The sequence below is a fragment of the Herpailurus yagouaroundi genome, unplaced genomic scaffold, assembly GCF_014898765.1.
Source record: "Herpailurus yagouaroundi ecotype Mexico unplaced genomic scaffold, PumYag 182, whole genome shotgun sequence".
NCBI lineage: Eukaryota > Metazoa > Chordata > Mammalia > Carnivora > Felidae > Herpailurus > Herpailurus yagouaroundi.
The window spans coordinates 3077979-3087588 of record NW_024412413.1 but is presented as its reverse complement, the minus strand read 5'-3'; the positions used below and the strand labels follow the sequence as shown (position 1 = coordinate 3087588).

The window sequence follows — 9610 nt, the reverse complement described above, 5'->3', positions numbered from 1 at the left end:
GAGTTGAGCTGCGACGCTGTGTCGGGTTCCAGTGTGCGGCATGGCGATTTGGTATCTGTGTGGGCCGCGGGATGATCACCGCCGAGGGTCTGTTTGCCTCCGTCACCACAGACAGTTCCAGAATCGCTTTTGCTGGCGATGAGATCTTTTCCGTCTCTTGGCATAGCACCTTTCAGATAACGCATCATAGTGTTAACTGGGGTCCCTGGGACTTTATTTCGTAGCTGGACGTTTGTACCTTTGACCCCCTTTGCCTGTCTTGCCCCCGCCCCTGCCCCAACCTTCTTTCAGAGAACTTTTCATCGTGGAAAGTGTTCACATCTGAAGCTCACAGAACACTAGCTCGAGGAAGCTCCACATACCGTCTTCTGGCTTCGAGGATCTTCCGCGGTCCACTTTCCTTGTGTCATCTCCTTCCACCCGCTCCTGACCCCCACCCAGTTACTGCTGTTACTCCTGTTCCCTGACCCCCACCCAGTCACTGTTACTACTTAAAAAATAGCTTTATTGAAATATGGTTTCAATACCACAAAACTCACCCACCTTGAGTGAAAAGTTCAGTGGTATTTAGAATATTCGCACAGTGCAACTATCACCACAATTTAAGAATATTTGCACCATCCTATACTGACGGGGGTCGCTCCCCGTCTGCCCCCTCCGCCAGCCCTGCACGAACGCTGATCTGCTTTCTGCCTACACAGATTGCCTCTTTTGGACGCTTCGTGTAAATGGAATCGCACAATGTGGGACGTTCAAGGTCCACATGTGTACCATGAGTGAGCCCTTCCGGCCTTTTTATAGTCAGATGACCTCTCCTTATACTATAGGACACATTTTGTTTATCCCTATTTCCACGGACAGACGTTTGCGTTCTTTATTCTTTTTGCTTATTATGAATAACGCTGCAGTGAACCTGTGTGTGCAAGTTTTAGACTGAACGTGTTTTCGTTTCTCTTGGCTACAGACCTTGAGGTCTTAGGGGCTGCGCCATCTGACACCCCCGCCCCCCTCCCCCCCGCCAGTGTGGGAGGGTTCCCGTGGGCCCATGTCCTTGCTGACACCGGTACTGCGTTTTATTTATCAAATGCGGTGGACGTTACGTTATGTCCCCTACTACGGCTGACTACTGGGAGTCCCTGCCGTGTTCTGTCTCCTCTCCTCGGAGCCCTGTCGATTTGGCTCCTTGAAGCAGGGACTGTGTCTTTTGGGCACCGTGCTTGGCACAGAGTGCAAGTTCAGCACGCCCCGTATTGAGCCGGGTCCCTGCGGAGTTCTGTGCATTGGTTGGGCAGTTAGAAAACCCGCTCTTCTCGACAAGGGCAACCTGTGCCTCTCTCTCTTTGCAGCTGGGCAGGGAGGGCTGGGGAAGAGGGCCGGGGAGGGCTCCATCCCTGCACTCACCCCTCCCACCGGAGGGGGCGCTGCTTGGCTTGGGGAGAGTCTTGCACCGGCCCGGGCCCCACTTCTGTGGAGTCACCGTGGAGGCACCGTGTCCGCTGTTCAGGGACTTCCGTGGTGAGCCCTCCTGCACGCCGCCTCCTGTCCTCGGCCGGGTCTTGGGGCCGCCCGCGCCTCTTCCCTGGGCTGCTGGTTGGGAAGCAGATCCGGCTCCAGTGTCTTTCCCTCTGGGTGTGGGTCCACATGTGGGTCCTGCTGGATCTGCACTGGGGGGCGGGGGTAGGGCTCCCCTGGCCATGAGCCTGAGCTGTGTTTTTCCACCTGACCTCTGGGTTGCGCCCCTGATGGTGGCTTGTTACTGATTTCTGTGGTTCCTGTGCCTGTGTGTGTCCCTAGCAGGCGAGCACGGGATGGGACCGGCCTGCATCGGCCCTCCGGGGTACCGGCTGGTTGGGCGTCGTTCCTCTTTTTTCTGTGCCTTGTAATTGCTTAGTCAAGGGTATATTGTATGTAAAATTCTGTTTTGTGCTTTTTCCCCATTTAACCTTACAATGAGCTTTCCCTTATAGTATTAAGAAATCTTTGTAAAGATCATTTCTACCTCTCGCACATAATATTCTGTTGAGATAATACAACATAATTCATGAAACCCTTCTATTGTTGTTGGACTTTTTTTTTTTTAGGCTGTTTCCCTCCAGGCATGGTGTAATTTTAAAGTACAGCCTGTATTTTTTCAAGCCGCAACCGTCATATTCCTTTTAACAGAAAACGTCAAATTTGGTTTAAAATTAAGAACCATTGCCTCACCTTGCCTTGTGCAGTTTAAGCACATTTAGTTGAAGTGTTTGCAGCAGAGCAAAACCCAAGCAGCACCCCCCCCCCCCCCACCCACCCGCCCGACATCTATGCTGTTATGTTTGGAAACGGTCCTGGCACATCGGATGGACGCTCAGGCTGGTTGCTTACGGATTGGGTCCCGCGGGAACAACGGGCGGGCGGCGTCTTGGACGGTGAGGCGTGTTTGTCCCTTGGTTCTTAGTATCAGCACTTGTAAGCTTTGATCGGCTCTATTTTGTATGTCGTTTTCTCTTAAAAGAAATTAAAGCAAATGTGAGAAGGAACTGGAGTAAACAGTGTATTTACTTAAGAATATTGAGGACGTGTATTTTTATATTCCCATATGTAAGTCAGAATCTCAGAAGTACAGGTGGTTTTCCAGCCTGTTAGTTTTTCCCGGAGAAGACGTTCAGCACGCGCTTCGAGGGGACCAGGGTGCGTGGGGCCGGGCCTCGTGGACAGCGGCCGGGAAGCGAGGCCCCACAGCTGCTCGGGACACGTGGGGTTTGCGACTCACTGAGCGGTAGCGGTGTGGCCCTTCTCTTGCCTGTTTCCACTCTCAGGGTGTAAACTGGGCTGTGGTGACGGTGGGGGAGAAAGTTGCCGCTACTGAATTAGTTTTGGAAATCCTTGCCCTGACTTTCCTTGTTTGCATTTGAGTCTCGTCTCCTCGCACTTGGGTTTCTCCACACGTTCCGTGAACCGGAGCGGCTCTGCGAGGTGCGTCTCCTGCCTGGCTTCCTTAAGTGTTCGTTGTGGCTCGGGTACCTTGTGTCCTCGGTTGTTCCCAGAAACCATCTGAAGATGGGGTTTCCTGTGGCAGTTCTGGTTCCGTGTGGGGAACGTGGGGGCAGGGGGCCCAGGAACCAGGCTGTTAGTCCCAGAAAGGGGAGGGTGTGCGTTTTGCGGCCCCTGCGGTGACGATCAGGTGCCATGTCCTTGCAGAGCCTGTGACTCATGTGGAGTCATATTTTCTATTTAGAAACATGTTGATAAATTAATGGATTTCTTGTCAAAATTTAGAAAACTCAGTAACGGTGTGGGTCCACGTCCCAGAAGCTGTCACTGGGACATTTGCTAATTTCTTTATGGTCTTTTTGTCAGTGTCCTTTTTTTACACGGTAGGAATTATGTTATGCGTGCACATTTTAATAATTGCTTTTTGCTTAATATCTAAGCATTTTCCAAAGTCACTCAACTTTGTTTGAAGTGTCCTTTTCGGGGCGCCTGGGTGGCGCAGTCGGTTAAGCGTCCGACTTCAGCCAGGTCACGATCTCGCGGTCCGTGAGTTCGAGCCCCGCGTCGGGCTCTGGGCTGATGGCTCGGAGCCTGGAGCCTGTTTCCGATTCTGTGTCTCCCTCTCTCTCTGCCCCTCCCCCGTTCATGCTCTGTCTCTCTCTGTCCCAAAAATAAATAAACGTTGAAAAAAAAAAAATTTGAAGTGTCCTTTTCACAAGTAGGAACACAGGACTTTCAGCAATGGGTGGGGAACGGGACAGAAGGTCAGCAAGCAGCTAGAAGGAACACTAGCAAACCGAACTCCCGCTGGACCTAACAGTGGTAGGACACACACCCTTCTCAGGCGCACATGGAACAGACCACGTGCCGGGCCATAGAGCGAGCATCGGGACGTTGGAGAGGATGGGGGTCCTACTGAGAGCACTCTCTGACCTTAGGGACACTCGGGTGTCAGTAACAGCGGGCAGTGTGAAGAGACTGACGTGGGAGTAAGCAGTGTGTCAGAAAAGAGATCATAAGGAAACTTTGAAGCACGTCTGAGATGAATGAAAATGAAAACACAGACGTACGGGACGTGGCGACAGTTGCGCTTCAAGAGAACCTGTGGCTCTAAGTGACTGTATTAGAAAGAACATCTCAAAGCACGACCTTAACTCTTTAATTTTAGGAAGCATGAAGAGAAGCGCAAACACACTGAAACGAATGGAAGGAAACAAAGACTAGAGCAGAAATAAGTGAAGACTAGAAAAACACTGGAGAAAATCAACCCCAAACCAAAGTTTTGGGAATATCCAGAAATAGCCACAAAGTGGGCATACTGTTGGCTAGACTGGCCGAGAAGAACAGAAGGACGTGTACCACTAAGGTCATGAGTGGTCTTTTTAAAAATTTAAATTAATTTAATTTTTAGTTTTTTATTTGATTTTTTATTTTTTAAAACTTACATCCAAATGACTTAGCATCTTGTGCAACAATGATTTCAGGAGTTGATTCCTTAGTGCCCCTTGCCCATTTAGCCCATCCCCCCTCCCACACCCCCCTCCAGCAACCCTCAGTTTGTTCTCCATATTTGAGTCTCTTATGCTTTGTCCCCCTCCCTGTTTTTATATTATTTTTGTTTCCCTTCCTTTATGATCCTCTGTTTTGTCTCATAAAGCTCTCATAAGAGTGAAGTCATATGATATTCACCTTTCTCTAATTTCACGTAGCATAATACCCTCCAGTTCCATCCACATAGTTGCAAATGGCAAGATTTCATTCTTTTTGATTAGCAAGTAATACTCCATTGTGGCATATATATATATATATATATATATATATATATATATATATATACACACACACACACACACACACACACACACACACACACACACACACCACAGTTTCTTTATCCATTCACCCATCAATGGACATTTGGGCTCTTTCCATACTTTGGCTATTGTCGATAGCGCTGCTATAAACATTGGGGTGTGTGTGTCCCTTTGAAACAGCACACCTGTATCCCATGGATAAATGGCTACTAGTGTAATTGCTGGGTCGTAGGGTAGTTCTATTTTTAGTTTTTTGAGGAACCTCCATACTGTTTTCCAGAGTGGCTGCACCAGCTTGCATTCCCACCAGCTGTACCAAAGGGTTCCCCTTTCTCTGCATCTTTGCCCAACATCTGTTGTTGTCTGAGTTGTTAGTGTTAGCTATTCTGATAGGTGTGAGGTGGTATCTCATTGTGGTTTTGATTTGTATTTCCCTGATGAGGAGTGACGTGGAGCATTTTTTCATGTGTCGGTTGGCCATCTGGATGTCTTCTTTGGAGAAGTGTCTATTCATGTCACTTGCCCATTTCTTCACTGGATTATGTGTTTTTTGGGTGTTGAGTTTGAGAAGTTCTTCATAGATTTTGGATACCAGCCCTTTATCTGATATGTCATTTGCAAGTATCTTTTCCCGTTCCATCGGTTGCCTTTTAGTTTTGCTGATTGTTTCCTTCGCTGTACAGAAACTTTTATCTTGATGAGGTCCCAGTAGTTCATTTTTGTTTTTGTTTCCCTTGCCTCCGGAGACGTGTTGGGTAAGAAGTTGCTGCGGGCAAGATCAAAGAGGTTCTTGCCTGCATTCTCCTCAAGGATTTTGATGGCTTCCTGTCTTACATTGAGGTCTTTCATCCATTTTGAGTTTATTTTTGTGTCTGGTGTAAGAAAGTGGTCCAGGTTCCTTTTTCTACATGTCGCTGTCCAGTTTTCCCAGCACCACTTGCTGAAGAGACTGTCTCTATTCCATTGGATATTCTTTCCTGCTTTGTCAAAGATTAGTTGGCCATACATTTGTGGGTCCATTTCTGGGTTCTCTATTCTGTTCCATTGATCTGAATGTCTGTTCTTGTGCCAGTACCATACTGTCTTGATGATTACAGCTTTGTAGTGTAGCTTGAAGTCTGGGATTGTGATGCCTCCTGCTTTGGTTTTCTTTTTCAAGATCGCTTTGGCTATTCAGGGTCTTTTCTGGTTCCATACAAATTTTAGGATTGTTTGTTCTAGCTCTGTGAAGAATGCTGATGTTATTTTGATAGGGATCATATTGAACATGTAGATTTCTTTGGGTAGTATTGACATTTTAACAATATTTGTTCTTCCTATCCAGGAGCATGGAATCTTTTTCAATTTTTTTGTGTCTTTTCAATTTCTTTCGTAAGCTTTCTATAGTTTTCAGCATGTCGATTTTTCACCTCTTTGGTTAGATTTATTCCTAGGTATTTTATGGTTTTTTGTACAACTGTAAATGGGATCGATTCCTTGGTTTCTCTTTCTTTGCTTCATTGTTGGTGTATAGGAATGCAACCGATTTCTGTGCGTTGCTTTTATAATCTGTAACTTTGCTGAATTCATGAATCAATTTTAGCAGATTTTTGGTGGAATCTTTTGGGTTTTCCATGTAGAGTATCATGTCATCTGCAAAGAGTGAAAGTTTCACCTCCTCCTGGCCGATTTGGATGCCTTTTATTTCTTTGTGTTGTCTGATTGCAGAGGCGAAGACTTCCAATACTATGTTGAATAACAGTGGTGAGAGTGGACATCCCTGTCTTGTTCCTGACCTGAGGGGGAAAGCTCTCAGTTTTTCCCCATCGAGGAGAATATTAGCATTGTGTCGTTCATATATGGCTTTTATGATCTCGAGGTATGCTCCTTCTATCCCTACTTTCTTGAGGGTTTTTATCAAGAAAGGGTGCTGTAATTTGTCAAATGCTTTCTCTGCATCTATTGAGAGGATCATATGGTTCTTGTCCTTTCTTTTATTGATGTGATGAATCACATTGTTTTGTGGATATTGAACCAGCCCTGCATCCCAGTTATAAATCCCGCTTGGTCGTGGTGAATAATTTTTTTAATGTATTGTTGGAGCTGGTTGCCTAATATCTTGTTGAGGATTTTTGCATCCATGTTCATCAGGGAAATCGGTCTATAATTCTCCTTTTTAGTGGGGTCTCTGTCTGGTTTTGGAATCAAGGTAATGCTGGCTTCATAGAAAGAGTTTGGAAGTTTTCCTTCCATTTCTATTTTTTGGAACAGCTTCAAGAGAATAGGTGTTAACTCTTTCTTAAATGTTTGGTAGAATTCTCCTGGAAAGCCATCTGGCCCTGGATTCTTGTTTTTTGGTAGATTTTTTATTACTAATTTGATTCCTTACTGGTTTTGGGTCTCTTCAGATTTTCTATTTCTTCCTGTTTCAGTTTTGGTAGTGTATATGTTTCTAGGAATTTGTCCATTTCTTCCAGATTACCCATTTTATTGGCATATAATTGCTCATAATATTCTCTTACCATTGTTTTTATTTCTGCTGTGTTGGTTGTGATCTCTCTTCTCTCATTCTTGATTTTATTTATTTGGGTCCTTTCCTTTTTCTTTTTGATCAAACTGGCTAGTGGTTTATCAATTTTGTTAATTCTTTCAAAGAACCAGCTTCTGGTTTCGTGGGTCTGTTCTGTTTTTTTGGTTTCGATAGCATTAATTTCTTGTCTAATCTTTTATTATTTCCTGTCTTCCGCTGGTTTTGGGTTTTATTTGCTATTCTTTTTCCAGCTCCTTAAGGTGTGAGGTTAGGTTGTGTATCTGAGACCTTTCTTCCTTGTTTAGGAAGGCCTGGATTGCTATATACTTTCCTCCTATGACAGCCTTTGGTGCGTCGCAGAGGTTTTGGGTTGTGGTGTTATCATTTTCATTGACTTCCATCTACTTTTTAATTTCCTCTTTAACTTCTTGGTTAGCCCATTCATTCTTTAGTAGGATGTTCTTTACTCTCCAAATATTTGTTCGTTTCCAAATTTTTTCTTGTGGTTGATTTCAAGTTTCATAGCGTTGTGGTCTGAAAATATGCACGGTATGAGCTCCATCTTTTTGTGCTTACTTAGGGCTCATTTGTGTCCCAGTATATGGTCTATTCTGGAGAACGTTCCATGTGCATTGGAGAAAAGTGTATATTCTGCTGCTTTAGGATGAAATGTTCTGAATATATCTGTTAAGTCCATCTGGTCCAGTGTGTCATTCAAAGCCATTGTTTCCTTGTTGATTTTTTGATTAGATGATCTGTCCATTGCTGTGAGTGGGGTGTTGAAGTCTCCTACTATTATGGTATAACTATCGATGAGTTTCTTTATGTTTGCGATTAATTGGCTTATATATTTGGGTACCTCCACATTTGGCTCAAAAATGTTTGTAATTGTTAGGTCTTCTTGGCCTATAGACCCCTTGATTATGATACAATGCCCTTCTGCATCTCTTGATACAGTCTTTATATTAAAGTCTAGATTGTCTGATATAAGTATGGCTACTCCAGCTTTCTTTTGTTGACCATTAGCATGATAGATGGTTCTCTATCCCCTTATTTTCAATGTGAAGGTGTCTTTAGGTCTAAAGTGGGTCTCCTGTAAATAGCATATAGATGGATCTTGTTTTCTTATCCATTTTGTTACCCTGTGTCTTTTGATTGGAGCATTGCGTCCATTGACATTTAGAGTGAGTACTGAAAGATAGGAATTTATTGCCATTATGATGCTTGTAGAGTTGGAGTTTCTGGTGGTGTTCTCTGGTCCTTTCTAATCTTTGCTGCTTTTGGTATGTATATATATATCTATCTATAGATATCTGTAGATATATATGTATATATGTATGTATATATGTATTTTATATACATATATCTATAGATATCTATAGGTAGATAGATAGATAGATATAAATTTTTTTTTCATCTTTTCTCCCTTCAGAGAGCCCCCCTTAAAATTTCTTGCAGGGCTGGTTTAGTGGTCACAAACTCCTTTAATTTTTGTTTGTCTGGGAAACTTTTTCTCTGTCCTTCTATTTTGAATGACAGCCTTGCTGGATAAAGAATTCTTGGCTGCATATTTTTCTGATTCAGCACACTGAATATATCCTGCCACTCCTTTCTGGCCTGACAAGTTTCTGTGGATAGGTCTGCCAGAAGCCTGATCTGTCTTCCCTTGTTGGTCAGGGACTGTTTTTCCCTTGCTGCTTTCATGATTGTCTCCTTGCCTGAGTATTTTGTGAATTTGACTATGATATGCCTTGTTGATGGTTGGTTTTTGTTGAATCTAATGGGGATCCTCTGTGCTTCCTGGATTTTGATATCTGTGTCTTTCCCCAGGTTTCAGAAAGTTTTCTGCTATGATTTGCTCCCATAACCCTTCTACCTCTATTTCTCTCTCTTCCTCTTCTGGGACCCCTATGATTCTGATGTTGTTCCTTTTTAATGAGTCACCGATTTCTCTAATTCTTAAGTTGTGCTCTTTTGCCTTAATCTCCCTCTTTTTTTTCCGCTTCATTATTCTAAGTTTGTCCTCTGTATCACTGATTCTCTGTTCTGCCTCATCCATCCTTGCTGGCGCTGCATCCATCCATGATTGCAGCTCAGTTAGAGCATTTTTAATTTCATTCTATTTTTTTTTACTTCTTTTATCTCTGTAGAAAGGGATTCTAATCTATTTTCGACTCCAGCTAGCATTCTTATTATCATGATTCTAAATTCTGGTTCAGACATCTTGCTTGCATCTGTGTTGGTTAAAACCCTGGCTGTCGTTTCATTGTGCTCTTTCGTTTGGGGTGAATTCCTTCGTTTTGTCATTTTGAAG

General features: G+C 44.0%; 1 protein-coding gene across 6 annotated transcripts in view; it reads left to right on the top strand.

Annotated features, from left to right (window-relative positions):
• The window catches only part of TBC1D22A (TBC1 domain family member 22A), a 282503-nt gene that overhangs the window by 85232 nt on the left and 187661 nt on the right, over window positions 1-9610 (top strand). The window lies entirely within an intron of this gene.